Source organism: Sorex fumeus, unplaced genomic scaffold (assembly GCF_029834395.1).
Source record: "Sorex fumeus unplaced genomic scaffold, SorFum_2.1 ptg000083l, whole genome shotgun sequence".
Lineage (NCBI taxonomy): Eukaryota > Metazoa > Chordata > Mammalia > Eulipotyphla > Soricidae > Sorex > Sorex fumeus.
The window spans coordinates 11,975,356-11,990,609 of record NW_026606140.1 but is presented as its reverse complement, the minus strand read 5'-3'; the positions used below and the strand labels follow the sequence as shown (position 1 = coordinate 11,990,609).

General features: G+C 48.9%; 1 protein-coding gene across 1 annotated transcript in view; it reads right to left on the bottom strand.

Moving 5' to 3' along the window:
- TAOK3 (TAO kinase 3) overlaps positions 1-13,126 on the bottom strand; it is a 214,109-nt gene extending 200,983 nt beyond the window's left edge. The window contains exon 1 of the mRNA XM_056131022.1: positions 12,921-13,126. The gene's annotated coding sequence lies outside the window, so the exon portion shown is untranslated. The remainder of the gene's footprint in view (positions 1-12,920) is intronic.
- Positions 13,127-15,254: the final 2,128 nt, after the last annotated feature.

Genomic DNA, 15,254 nt, shown 5'->3' with positions numbered 1-15,254 from the left:
AGAAGACAACCCACTGGATGGGAGAAAACATATACCAATCTCTATCTTCTAAGAGGTTACCGTCCAACATACATAAAGCAAGCACGCACGAAGACTGATTTTAAAGTGGGCAGAGGGTGGGAACGTGGCGCAGTGGTGGAGCACATGCTTTGGATGCTGAAGTCATGGGTTCAATTCCCAGCATAACAAAAATAAATCAGTAAATAAAAATGGGCAAAAGAGGGGGTGGAGAGATAGTCAGCAGGCAGGGTGCTTGCCTTACATATGGCTGGCCTGGGTTTAATTCCCGGCACCCCGAATGGTCCCAGGAGCCTGCCAGGAGTTATCCCTGAGCACAGAGCCAGAAGTAAGGCCCGAGCACAACCAGGTGTAGTCCCCCAAAAAACGAACAAGAATGGGCAAGGGGGAGGAGCTATAATTGTACAGGAGTGTTTTTGTACGAGTGTTTGCCTTGCATGCGGCAGACCTGGGTTCCATTCCTGGCACCCCAAGAGTTCTTCGAGCCTGCCGGAGTAAGACCTGAGCACCACTGGGTGTGGCCCAAATTTCCCCCCATCCCCGTAAATTGGCAGAAGATCTGTGTAGACAGTCTCTGAAGGCATATAGAAGGCCAACAGGTAAATGAAAAGAGGCTCGACATGAGTAATCATCAGGGAAATTTAGATGAAAATGACAGTGAGCTGTCATCTCACATTTGTCAGAATAGTTATTATTTTAAGAAATAACAAATATTACATACGATGTAGAGAAATTGGAACCTTGAGCATTAGTGGTAAGAATGAAAATTAGCGCACTTTTCACTGCATGAAAACAGTGTGGAGGATCCTAAAAAAATAATAATAATAAAATACCATTGGGTCTCACAATTCTACTTCCTGGTATATATCTGAAAAAAAAAAAATGAAACCACTAATATTCATTGTAGTGTTAATCATCATAGCCAAATTACGGAAACAAACTAAGTGTTCATGGATGGGTGAATAAAGAAATATTACATGTAACTATATACGTGATGCACATATGTACACGTACAGTTGTATGCACACAAATATATACTCAACCATTAAAAATAAGCCAGAGTATGCGTTGCCTGCAGGAAGACTAGACTTGATCTCCAGCACTGCACAGTCCCTTGAGCACTGCCAGAAGTGACCTCTAAGCACAGAGTGAAAAATAGTCCCCAACACTGATGGGTGTGGCCCAAAAACAGAACAGAAGGAAACTGGAGGGAGGGAGGGAGGGGAGAGGGAAGGAGGAAGGAGAAGATTCTTGTGATTTTTACAACTTGGACAAACCTTGAAAGCATTTTGCTAAGTGAAGTAAGACACAGAAAGACAAATATCAGATGATTTCACTCATATGTGGACTCAAGCACATGGACAACACAAGCGCAGAGGTGCACTTATGGGGATATAGTATGGTACTCTTATTAAAAATACTGTACTTTGGGAGCTGGAGCGATAGTACAGCGGGTAGGGTGTTTGCCTTGCAAGCGGTCGACCTAGGTTCAATCCCCAGCATCCCATATGGTCCCCTGAGCACAGCCAGTAGTGATTCCTGAGTGCAGAGCCAGGAGTAACCCCTGTGCATCACCAGGTGTGACCCAAAAACAAAAACAAAACAAAAAAAATTCTCATCACAAAAAACAATTTATTGGGCCGGAGTGGTAGTACAGGTGGTAGGGTGTTTGCCTTGCACGCAGCCGACCTGGGTTCGATCCCTGGCATCCCATATGGTCCCCCAAGCAACCGCCAGGAGTAATTCCTGACTGCAGAGGCAGGAGTGACCTCTGTGCATCACTGGGTGTGACCCAAAAAGGAAAAAATAAATGAATGACCACGAGTAGAGAGTATGAACTAGACTTACTTTGATCATTCTGCATTACACACAGATAGCAAAACACTCCACTGTATACCTGAGACAGAACATTACATGTCACATAGGCCCAAATTAAAAATACTTCAAAAAGATGAACACTGGAGAAAGGATAAAACAAATATAAGATCGATAGACAGTATCAGAGGATATCTGTGTAATAATGTACCAACCAGGTAATTAGGTAACTCAAAGAAGAGAGAAGCAAGGAGAATACCCAGAGGAGTGCTCAAGAAAGACGGCTTTAGAGCTAAGCCTAAACACTGAGGGAAAAACAGCAAGAACAAAGACCTGAAGACAACAAACCAGTCAGTGCTTGACCACTTAACAGGCTAGTCTGATGTAGGCCATCTATGACCATGTCTATATCCTGGGATGCCAGAAACCTGAAAATAGGTTGACAGATCAAACTGGTCCTGAGTTCCATAGGCTATGGAGAACTTTTCTTTTCTTTTTTGGGTCAAACCCAGTGATGCTCAGGGGTTCCTCCTGGCTCTGCACTCAGGAATTACTCCTGGTGGTGCTGGGGGGACCCTATGGAATTGAACCCGGGTCGGCTGCGTGCAAAGCAAACGCCCTACCCACTGTATCGCTCCGGCCCCTATGGAGAATTGTTAAAGGTTTAGAGAGTGAGTGACAAAACTGGATCTGCACTTAAGAGAGAATAAGATCTCCCTTATGTATGAAGACGAGAAAAGGAGACTGGGAAACAGTATTTCCTTCCTTCCTGAGCGGCGTTGTTCGCTTTCACCCTGGAAGGTGAAAGGGCGAGTGTTAGGTCCACTGAGTCGAAAAACCAGATCTAGGTCACTGTGGTCAAGTTTACCACGGTCTGGCTGACGGCGGGGAGTCACTTACCCTCACTGTGTCTCAATTCCCCGTGGGTGAATCCATTAATTATTTTTATTTTAGTCAGAAGCTGTGGTATTAAGCAAACGATTAGATGCTGGGACTGGAGCAAAAACAGCAATAAAAAAAATAGTTTCGGGTGATTAAAATGATAAGCAGCTACCATCTATTAGCATGGCCCGTGTTCCCGGCATTGTATTTAGCTCTTTACATAGAATGCTTCATACGAACCTTGAAAAAATTCTGTAGGTAGGGCTGGAGCAATAGCACAGCAGGTAGGGCGATTGCCTCGCACGAGGCCGACCCGGGTTCGATTCCCAGCATCCCATAGGGTCCCCTGAGCACCGCCAGGAGTAATTCCTGAGTGCTGAGCCAGAGTAACCCCTGTGCGTCTCCGGGTGTGACCCAAAAAGAAAAAAAACAATTCGTAGTTAAGGATTTTTATTTTATACATGTAAGAATCGAAAACTTTAAGACTCAAGTGGGGACCAGAGAGATGTCCAGCAGGAAGGGGATTTGCCATTTGAAACAGTTGACCAGGTTCAATCCTGGCATTGATGGGGAGACAGGAGACAAAGATAAAGATAAACATAGATGGAGGCTGGAGTGAGAGTCCAGTGGCTAGGGAGCTTGCCTTGCACGCAGCTGACCCAGGTTCGATCCTGGGCATCCCATATGGTCCCTGAGGACTGCCAGGTGTAATTCCTGAGTGCAGAGCCAGGACTAACCCCTGAGCACCTCTGGGTGTGACCCAAAGAGCAATAAAAAAAAAATAGATAGGGGCTGGAGCAATAGTGCAGCAGGTAAGGTGGTTGCCTTGCACGTGGCCGACCCGGGTTCGATTACCAGCATCCCATATGATCCCCTGAGCATCACCAGGAGTAATTCCTGATTGCAGAACCAGGAGTAATCCCTGAGCATTGCCGGGTGTGACGCAAAAAGAAAAAAAAAAGATAAACATAGTTTTATAATTTACTGCTCAGTAACTCACTCATATACGAAGCAGCCTCCATTCTTTGTAGCTGAAACTATACTTGGCACCAGGAATGCAACCGAAATAAGACTCCTTTTACCCAGCGCTCAATGTGCTCCCAAACTAGCAAACAACATGTAAACAAGGAACTACTATACAATGTCAGAAGACAATTTTGAACAAGAGGCAAGGAAGCATGAAGGTACTTGACACACAGTATTGGGAAGAAACAGCCCAGGGCACTTGTGTTCCCTTGCATGCATGTGCTGATCCTGGTTCAAATCCTGACACACTCAGTCCCCTGAGTACAAGTTTGGGAGTATCTACTATTGCAGATAATGCCCTCAAAATGTACATATATTGTAATTTTGTATCTCTGCTGCTAAATCTTCCCTTCGATCATTTAAAACCTGTTCACAGGGGCTGGAGCAATAGCACAGCCGGTAGGGCATTTGCCTTGCACGAGGCCGACCTGGATTTGATTCCCAGCATCCCATATGGTCCCCCGAGCACCGCCAGGAGTGATTCTGAGTGCATGAGTCAGGAGTAACCCCTGTGTGACCCAAAAAAGATTGAAAAAACATTAAAATAAAGAAGAAGGCACTCTGGGGGAAAGGGATGCAGCTCAGAGGCAGAGCCTCCATCTTAACCCAGCAAAATAAATTAGGAGACAAATAAAGTCGTCGTTAGTACTACCTTTTGTAAGAGGTTAACAAAATGAACTTGACTTGTCGATGCCTGATTGCTATGGTAAGTCAGTGGCATTAGAAGACTAGAGAAACAGTCCAATGGAGAAGGACTTGCCAGGTACAGAGTCATCCAGTTTTGATCCCTGGCACCACATGGTCCCCTGAGCAAGGCCAGGAGTAATCCCGGAGTGCAAAATGAGGAGCACTGCTGGATGTGGCTCAAAAATAACGAATGAAATAATACACACACACACACACACACACACACACACACACATACATACACACACATATACAAATAAACTGAACAAGTCTGATCTGTAAATAAAACACTACCCTGGGCCGGAGAGATCATACAGGGGTTAAGGCTTAGTTCTATCTGTGGCATCACACATGACTGCCGAAACAGAGGCAGGAGTGAGTCCTGGGCACCACCAGCTGTGCCCCTAACACCCCCCCATACACCTCCCCAAAGGAACCTCACTACCATCAAAGACAGTAGAGGTGACTAGAGAGATCGTACAAAGGTTAAGATGCTTACCTAACAAGCAGTCGATCTGGTGTGATCCCCAGCAGCCCAGAGGGTTGTCCCCCAACCTCCAGAACCAACCCCCAAGCACAGGGCTAGGAGTAGCCTCCAAGCACCAATGTGGCTTGACATCGTCCACCACTATCACCTCCTCCCTAATATATACATACACTCAGAAGGGCCATGGAGATGGTTCAAAAAGATGAAGTGCAGGGCCGGAGCGATAGTACAGCAGAGAAGGCGTTTGCCTTTCACGTGGCTGACCTGGGTTCAATCTCCGGCATCCCAGATGGTCCCAAGCATCGCCAGGAGTAATTCCTGAGTGCAGAGCCAGGAGAAACCCCAGAGCATCACCAGGTGTGAGCCCCCTGCCACCCCCCCCCCCCCAAAAAAAGATGAAGTGCGTGCCTGGATGCTCAAGGTCCCAAGCTTAATCCCCGGCATAGCATGCCCCACTCCCATGAGCACAAGCCCTGGTCTTCCCGGGGCTGCCCGGCCATGGTTCTACTAGCAGCCCAATCAGCACCGTATTGCAGAGCTGAAGCACCGAACTCTAAGGTCCTCACAGTCAGTGAGAAGTACCACGGGGAGCAGCCCCTGGTTTTCGAAGCACAGCTGGGACATGCCCCAGCCCTACAAAACACAACAGTACAACAGAAGTCTAAGAGGCTGAAGATGGGGCTCAAGTGGCCCCAGGCAGATCCTAAGCACTGTCAGAACACCACTGCCCCAGTCAACTCTGGGAGGGCCCCCCCTGAGTAACACTGGGCTCTTCTAATGAGTACTTTGATAATTATAATATTAAGCCTGGTGAGATAAAGTGAAAGACCTCTACCACTAGACATCAGATTGTAAATTCCCACCATCAGGAATCAAGTCATGTGGGTCACACCTCTTCATCTCAGAGAAGTAAGTTTCACTAGGTATAAAACATTTATTCCAAGGCACCTTCCCTTTCTCCCTCACTCTAGGTGATATATAAAAGATATATGTGCATTTGTGAGATAGCTGACTATGACTAGGAGATTCATCTACATTAAAAAAAAATTTAGGGGCTGGAGCAATAGCACAGTGGGTACGGTGTTTGCCTTGCATGCAGCCCACCCGGGTTCAATTCCCTGCATATGGTCCCCCGAGCACCACCAGGAGTAATTCCCGAGTGCAAAACCAGGAGTAACCCCTGTGCATTGCCAAGTGTGACCCAAAAAGCAAAAAATTAAAAAAAAATTTTTAATTAAAAAAAATTTTAGGGCCGGAGCAATAGTACAGCTGGTACAGCGTTTGCCTTGCACGCAGCCAACCTGGGTTCAATCTCTGCCATCCCATATGGTACCCCCAGCACTGCCAGGAGTAATTCCTGAGTCCAGGGCCAGGAGTAACCCCTGAGCACCACTGGGTGTGACCCAAAAAGGGGGACCATATGGGATGCTGAGAATCGAACCCGGGTGGGCCACATGCAAGGCAAATGCCCTCCCTGCTGCATTACGCTCCAGCACCTCCCCCCAAAATTTTTAACTTGACTTCTAAATCATTCTGTTGTTGACAGAAATAGTTTAGAAAGATATTAAAAGTGCTCCGATGTCTCTAACAAATCTTATATCAGAAAGAAAAAATGTTTTAGGTGGATTTATAAAGTATCTAGGTAACTTTAACAAGATACAACTCTAATAATAAATGTATCGATTTCATTTCTATAGGTTATTATGAAAATTCTAAATAATAGACAACTGGGTTCTCATAGCTTGGAAATAATTTAGATGGGCCACATTTTGGCATTTAAATTCAACATACCTAGTCTATAATTCTAATCGTATACACTGATAACACTTCCCTTTTATTTGCCATTTCTTATTGAGGTACAGTAACTTACAATATGGCTAATGACAGTTTCATACATACATTTTTCCAACACCACCCCACCCCCAGAGTATCCTCTTCCTTCCACCATCACTTCCCTTTTTTAAAAAACAAGAAACAAAAGGAAAAATACTGAGTTGAATTTAAGAAAGAGTAAGAACGGGCTGGAGCAATAATACAGCAGGGAGGGTATTTGCCTTGCATGCAGCCGACCTGGGTTTGATTCCCAGCATCCCATATGGTCCCCTGAGCACCGCCAGGAGTAACTTATGAGTGCAGAGCCAGGAGCAACCCCTGTGCATCGCTGAGTGTGACCCAAAAAGCAAAAATAAATAAATAAATAAAAATAAAAATAAATTTAATGGGGCCATAGCAATAGGAAAGGGCATTTACCTTGCACATGGCCAACTCAGAATCAATCTGAGAGCATCGTGTCGCCCCCAAGCACCATATGTGGACCCCGTGCACCGCCAGAAATTATTCCTGAGTGTAGTACCAGAAGGAATCCCTACGCATCGCAAGGTGTGGCCTCAAAACCAAAATTAATTAATTAATATTTTAAGAGAGTTTCCAGAAGGGGCTGGAGTGGCAGAACAGTGGGTAGGGCGTTGCATGTGCCTGATCTAGGTCCGATCTCTGGCATCCCATAAGGTCCCCCCCAAGCACCACCAGGAGTAATTTCTGAGTGCAGAGCCAGGAGTAACCCCTGAGCATCGCTGGGTGTGACCCATCCCCTGTAAAAAAAAAAAAAAAGCGTTCCAGAGAGATGATAGAGGAGATACGGTACTGGACTTGCATAGGGCCAGCACCGGTTGGATCCCCAGCACTGCATGTGGTCCTGAGGACTGCCTGGGTACACTCCTGAGCACAGAGCAAGGAGCAGGACCTGAACACCACTGAGTATGGCCCCCCTCAAGCCTAAAAGAAAAGAAACAGTAGCAAACTGTCAACATATCTTCCAGAGAAGAAAACCACCAAGCAAATGGATGATACAATGAAATGATCTCAAATTAAACTCCCTGTACAATATTGCACCCAGTGTACAATGTCCCCTACTCAAAACCTACTTATTCAAAACTAGCCTCTCCCACAGAAATCTCTCACTGAGGATTAAAAGAGATGGCTAAAGGAGGATTAAAGTAAGTCTTCTTGGGGCCAGAGAGGTAGTACAGGAGTTGAAGTGCTTGCTGGACACAAGGCAGAAACACTTGGGGTTAGATCTCAGGCACTGCATAGGACACCTGAGACCTCCAGGGGTGATCCCTGAGCAGAGAGCCCGGAGTCAGCCCTGGACATTGCCAATTGTGGCCCAAAAACTCTAAATAAAATAAAATTAAGTGTTTTCTTCTTTTTTTTTTCCTGTGCCAGGGACAGAACCCGGGGTCCCACAAGGGCAAGACTAGTGTTCTTCTGCGGAACTATGTCCTAGGCCTAAAAATTTCCTGCAAACGTTTAGAAGAATCAAAAAGCATGTTTAGATGATCATTTGCTTGCTTTTTTAAAAAATATTTTATTTATTTATTACTTTGGTTTGGGGGCCACACCTGGCAATGCTCAGGGGTTACTCCTATCTCTGCACTCAGGAATCAGTCCTGGCACTGATAAGAGAGGACCATATGGGACGCCGGGGATCGAACCCAGGTTGGACACGTGCAAGGCAAACACTCACTAGCTATACTATCGCTCTGGCTCTTTGCTTGCTTTCTGGCTCTTTTCTTTTAGAAGGGATGAAACAAAGACTTGAGGAAAGGGAAAGAGGACTTTAACTAAGACCCTAAAATAAAAGTACCAATAGCTGGTTTTCATTCATTCTCTGACTACTGACAGCAACATATATGAACACTGGCAAGCAATGAGAACTTCTATTCAGACAGGCTTAAATTTTAAACCAAGTTAGATATCAAGGTAGATTCTGATATTACAATGGCTTGACTGTCTATGACCGAAGTGGTAAGGAAAGTGTAAAACAGGTTACTGTATTTACGGGGCAGTACTGACATCCTGCTAAAAGACCAAGAATAGTTTAAGAACTTCAAACCAAATGAACTTTCATTCTGTAGTTGCTACAATCATTCATGTTGTAGTTTAAGCTTCTTTCCCTTAGTTGAAAAAGAAAAAAAGAAAAGAAAAGAAAAGAAAAGAAACAGTTTAGGGGCCAGAGCTGTAGTACAGCATATGCAAGGAGCTTGCCTTGCTCATGGTCAACCCAGTTTGATCCCCAACATCCCATAAGATCCCCTGAGCAACACCAGGAGAAATTCCTGAGTACAGAGTCAGGAGTAACCCCTGAGTACCACCAGGTGTGGCCCAAAAACCAATACTCAAAAACAAACAAACAAAAAGAGTACAGGGACTGGAGAGATAGAACAACAGGTAAGGGACTTGCCTGGCACATGGTTAAACAGGGTTCAAGCCCTGGCATCCTATATTGTCCCCTAACCCCTCCCCCATACACCCTGAAGCACAAAGAAAGAAATAAGCCCTGAGCACTTCCAGGTGTGCAAACCCTCCCCCCACCCCCCAAAAAAGTGAGAAACAGTTTAAATGATCTTACGTGTAACGGCTTCATATATTTATAAGTTTCTTATAGCTTATCTTATGAAATAAATGAAAACAATTTCCCACAAAACACTTACCTCCAAACTTCTCTGGAGGCAAAAACAATTATAGGCCTTTTTATCAGTAAACATTCTGTTACAATGACTTTCTCTTGTTCATCTTTGGATCAGTAACATAATGTAATATGGTTAAAATGACTGCCTTAGTAATCACTCAGGGGAATATCACAACACTTTCTTTTTTGACAAATAAATGTAATGTTTTAGCTTAAGAAATTACCTATCAGAGAGCTAGCACAGCAGGTAAAGTGCTTGCCTTGCACAAGGTAGACCTTCATTCCATCCTGGTACCCAATATGGGTGCCCCGAGGCCAGCCAGGAGTGATTCCCTGAACTCAGAGCCAGAAGTAAGCCCTGAGCACAGCTGGGTGTGGTCCCAAAGTCCCAAAAAGAAAAAGGAAAAGAAATCACAAGACAGAAATGAGCTAAAAGTATGACGAAGGAGCTTTTTATGCTCAAATGTTCCTGCCACTTTGTAAATTTCCTGATAGTGAGATTCCCAATTCCCAATTCCCATAGCCTATTTCATATGGTACACATATTAGTCCTCTTGACTTAGTGGATCTTAATTTTGCTTAAACTGTAGTGTGCTGTCACCAATACACCAAGAGTAGCATACCATATTTCGTTGGGTTTAAAGTAGAAGGCAACCAATCTTGGGGGGAAATATATTTATGCAGATATATAAGCACACAAGTCTCAACCCTTAACTAAGGACAAGGGCTCAATGGCTCCTAGGTGAAATACAACAATCTCCACACACTTTCCTCCAAGAAATCTTTTTGTCTCATTTTTAGCAGATTGTTCATAACAAGCAATACAGAATAAATTATTTTGGCTTCTGCTTTGGGGGTGGGGCTTGGGGTTTGGGATGGAAATATGGTGGTGGGAAGGTGTAATGGTGGTGGAATTGGTGTTCGAATATTAAATGTAGTCAAATCTGGTAAACTTTATAACAATTAAATAAAAAATTGTAGTGTGCTAGAAGAAATTGTATGTAAAAAATACTATATACTAAAATTTTTTACATATTGAATCACAATGTTTCCTATTTTATTTATTTTTAATTTGGGTGGGATTTGGGCTACAAACACCCAGTAGTGTGCCTGGCTCTGCCTGCACTCAAGGATCACTGGTATGGCGGGGCTGAGGGGCCTTCCGTGTAGCTGGGAATAGAACCCCGTCAGCATGGTTTAGGCCAGTGACTTCCCCTCCGTACTATCTCTCTGGCCCATTTTATATTTTAAACTTGTATTTGCAGTTGTTAACCCTCTCTTCTCCATAACTTTTTTTTTGGGGGGGGGTACTGTTAAAATTGGTGGTATTTTCTTTTTCTTTCTTTTTTTTTTTTTTTTTGCTTTTAGGGTCACACCCACGATGCTCAGGGGTTATTCCTGCGTGTGTGCTCAGAAATTACTCAGAAATTACTCCTGGTAGTGCTCAGGGGGAACATATGGGATGCTGGGGATTGAACCCGTGTTGGCCACATGCAAGCCAAATGCCTTAGGCGCTGTACTATCACTCCATCCCCTGGTGGTATTTTCATAACTACATTCAGCCCCACACTCTGAAGCAACATAATCAATGGCCTGTATGGGGGAATAAATACAATCTTCAAAGAAGGCACATCTGTCCTCCACCTATCACTCTGCTGAAAATGACTTCAGGAATTTTTGTATCGCTATTGGGAACTTCTACATTTTTCTGAGAAAATTCAGCATTTCTTCTCAAATTAAGCTGATCATCACTTATACAAGGGCAAAGGAGTCTAAGACACCTCCAAAATCTGAAACAAAGAAAATATCTAAATAACTGGGAGATAAGAGGGCAGACACGTTCCCCCAAGCCATCACTTTTAGCATGCTTATGAGAGAGAGGAGGGGAAAACAGAAAAAAGAAAGGGTGAGGAGAAGCAATACACAGGGAAAAAGAGAGATTAAGACATTGAAATGCAAAATTGCTGAATACAACCATAACAAAGATTTGAGAGGTATTCAGGGCAGCATTAACACATCCGGAAGTACTGAGAACCATCCTAGTCGGTTCCATGTAGTGAAAGCCGACGCCCACCCTTCCGTCCGCTGTCAGTTTCATCTTTGAAATAGACGCTCGCGCAGGGGCTGGAGAGAGAGCACCGCGGGCCTTGCAAGCAACCCACTGGGTTCACGCTCCCCTCCCCCCTATCAATATGGTCCCTTGGGCACCGCCAGGAGTGATCCCTGAGTGCAGAGCCAGGAGTCAGCCCTGAGCATCCAAATGTAGCCCCGAAACGAAAAATAAATGAAGTCTGGGGAGCCAGGGGGAGAAAGGGAGAGGGAGAGAGAGAAATGGGGGGGGGGGGTGGAGAGAGGAGAGAGAATGAGGAATGAGGGAGGATGGGAGAGAGAAGAGGGAGAGGGAGAGGGAGAGAGAAGGAGAGGGAGAGAGAGAATAAGGGAGAGGGGAGAGGGAGGGAGGGACGAGAGAAGAGGAGATGGAGAGAGAAGGAAAGGGAGAGGGAGAAGAGGGAGAGAGGAGACAGAGAGAGAGAGACAGAGAGAGACGGACAGAGTTTCTGGGTTAACAGGCTGCTCTCCTCCTCGCTCTTTCGCCTTCCCTGGCATCCTGCCGGACGCTCACGCCCCGCTGGACGGCGGCGCGAGAGCCGGGGAGGGCATCGCTGCAGCGCGGGCGCCCCGGGAACTCGGTGCAGAACTCGCGGGACCCCGCGCCAGGTCGCGGGCGCAGCCGAGTCGGAGCAGCCCGAGCGCGCCCGCAGTTCCTTAGACCCGCGCGGTAAACACCGACGCCGACGCGGCCGGGTGGGGAAAAGTTTCACAGCTCCCGGGCCGAGCGACGGGGCCAGGCGGGGCGCGTCCCGGGGGGGGCCCGGGCTGGGGGGCCCCGCGCGTGCCCCCCGCGCGCTCGTCCCGGGCTCCGGCCCCCCCCAGCCCCGAGGGCGCGTTACATAATCCCCGCGCCCCGGCTGGCCCCGGAGGCACCGGCCGGCCACTCCCCGCACGCCCGCGCCCCCGCTCCCCTCTCGGGGGTCCCTCCCTTCACACCCCGTCCCGGGCCCGCGGACTTGGGGTGCGGGGGTCCCTCGTGCAGACCCGCCGGCCCGGGCTGTCCCGGCCCCCCTCCAGGTCCGCTCTGCATGTGTCCCCCCGGGGACCCCGCACCCGGGCAATCCCCCTGCCCCGGCCCCTCTCGGAGCCCCCCATCGCGGTCCCGGCCCCTCTCGCGGGGGTCCCCTCTCCTCGGACCCGCTGTCCCCGCCCCTCCCGGGGGTCCCTCCGAGTCAGAGCTCAGTCCCCTCCCGGTAAGACTCCCCGTCCCAGCCCTGCCGCCTCCGAGCGGACCGGCCGTGCGACCCTCGCGGGGTCGCTCCTCTTCCAAGTCCCAAGTCCTATCGGGGTCCCCCGGCCCGGCCCCTCGGCGCGGCCCCCCTCGGGGTGTCCGGCGCAGCCCGGCACAGGCGCTCCCGGAGCCCCCCTCGTCCGGCGCGGGGTCCCCCGGCCCCGGCGGCCGCTGTCACCCCTCGCTCTCACCTCGCGCCCGCTGTCACGGCCAGCGCGGGGCCCGGCGCCGCCGCGTCCCCTCGCACACTTGCTCCCGAGTCGCCCCCGCGCCGGCCCGGGCCACGCGGCGCCCCGTCCGCCTCGTCCGCGCCGCGTCCCGCACTCGCAGGCAGGAGCCCGAGCGCCTCCGGGACCCTCCGGCGGCCGCCGCTGCTGCTGTCCGAGGTGCGGCTCCGGCCAGGGGTGGCCAATCGCACCCGACTGCGCCGAGCGCGCCCCGCCCCGGCCCGCCCGCCCCCCGGGCCCGGCCACGCCCCCGGCCGGCTCCGATAGGCTCTCTACTCGCCTTCCCTGATCGCCGGGAGCCGGCCCGGGGCCGGATATAGGCCTTCGATTGGGTGCGCCTGCGAGGCCCGGCGCTCGATGGCGCCCGCTGATTGGCGGAGCCGCGGGGGCGGGGCGGGAGGGGCGGGGCTCCCTCGGACGCGGAAGCCCTGGCTGTTTCAGTTACCCGCGGCCCGCCTGGGGTGCGGTCCTTCTTGTTTGTCCTGTGCTTGGGTCAAAGTTCGTGGCACTCCTCTCTCTGAGCCTCGGCTTTTTTCTGGTGGACTCCCAGAGGCCGGTCCAGGACTGCCCGGGACCACCGTGATAGAGCCTTTGGGGGAAGCGCCCTTTCTTCCGCTTGAACTCGCCCAGCTTCAGCGAAGTGATTCTGCTATCAATTAATGTTACATTCATGTGCTCGGCCCTGTAAATATTTCCTGGATCTCAGCTGTGGTATCTGTGGCTAGGGAGTTGTCTTTCCTTGCATTGCGGTGAAGGAGAGGTCAGGTTCAGGCTGTCCGGTTGCGGGGGGAGGGAGGGAGGATATCTGTAACTCTGAGCAAAAGTTGTTGCACAGCTAAGCATTCCACACCGATCTGGACAAAGCTTTAGAAAGACGCGGCTTGGGGGAGTTGATCATAAGGGCAGTAGGAAGGAACGGCCACACTGTAGCCGAGGATCCCTCGTTAGCTTTAACAAGGACCCAGGAAGCCTATTCGGCATTTTCCAGGCTCTCCTGGGTGGTTTAGTTGTGAAAGTGTGAGCTTTGACCTGGGTGAAACCTGTGATAAGAACCACCTTGACCCAAGCTGAGTGTCGGCCAGGGGGGAAAGTGCATTGCACTCGTCACTCAGAGCCCTTGATATATTTGTGAAACTGCCTAGGGTTGGCATTGATACCAGAAACCGCTACCCTCACCCCGGAATCAATGGACTTTGACACTGTAGCACTTGATGAAGAAATGGTTTCATTTTAGCAAGGCGTTACTTTAAAAAAAAAAAAATCTCTAATGACCCCCTTCTGCCACTCCCTTACTCCAGTCCTTGATGTTGGTATGAGGGGGTGGGGTGGGTATGTTCCCATTGTACACAACCCAGAAATAGCATATGGGATAGCTTGTGGTGCTGGCACACAGCGCAGTGCTCCCTAAGGCTGGCACTCTTAGTTGGAGCGCACAAGTTATGGCTGTGTCGCTCACCTGCGGTTTACTACAGTGCTCACACATGCTCTCCTGGAGAGAAACTTCCCACCTGTGGTGTTCACACGTTTTGAGATGCTTGGGAAGGGGGCCATACTCCTTTTTGTACTACACACATCTGGCTGTGGTGCAGCTAGAAATGGTTTGAGGTACTGGGGGTTGCAAACAATAGAGCTGCCAGGCTGTCCGGGTTGCACAGGCACACATGTGGGACACCAGTGATTTGAACTCATAACCATATGTTTGTGAAGAAGATGCTCGAAGCCATTGCATTATTCTTCTGGGGCCCCATGAACACACATATTCGCAGTAAACTTCACACATGTAACAAGAGCTCTCTACCACTTAGCCATATTACTGGCGCCAGAAACACTTTTCAGGGGGCATATCTGCAGGTCCCAACTCCTGGAGATGCTCTGGGGACCATGTGGTGCTGGGGTTCAAGTGGGGGGCGTCTGCATCTACAGCCTGATGAGCTATCACTTTGAGGAGCATGTTTTTAAACCTAAGGGTTTGTTTTGTTTTGTTTGCTTTTTGGGTCACACCCAGTTATGCTCAGGGGTTACTCCTGGCTCTGCACGCAGGAATTCCTCGTGGCGGTGCTTGGGGGACCATATGGGATGCCGGGGATTGAACACTGGTCAGCTGCATGCAAGGCAAATACCCTACCTGCTGTACTATCGCTCCGTCCCCTTAAACCTAAGTTTTGTCAGCTGTATTTCCCCGAAATTCCCCATCCACAGTGTGTGTGGGGGGGAGGAGGGGGGCTGCCAAGATTCGAACCCATGGTCTCAAATATGTAAGGCATGTCTGCAAACTGCAAACTGCCCTCCCGTTGTTCA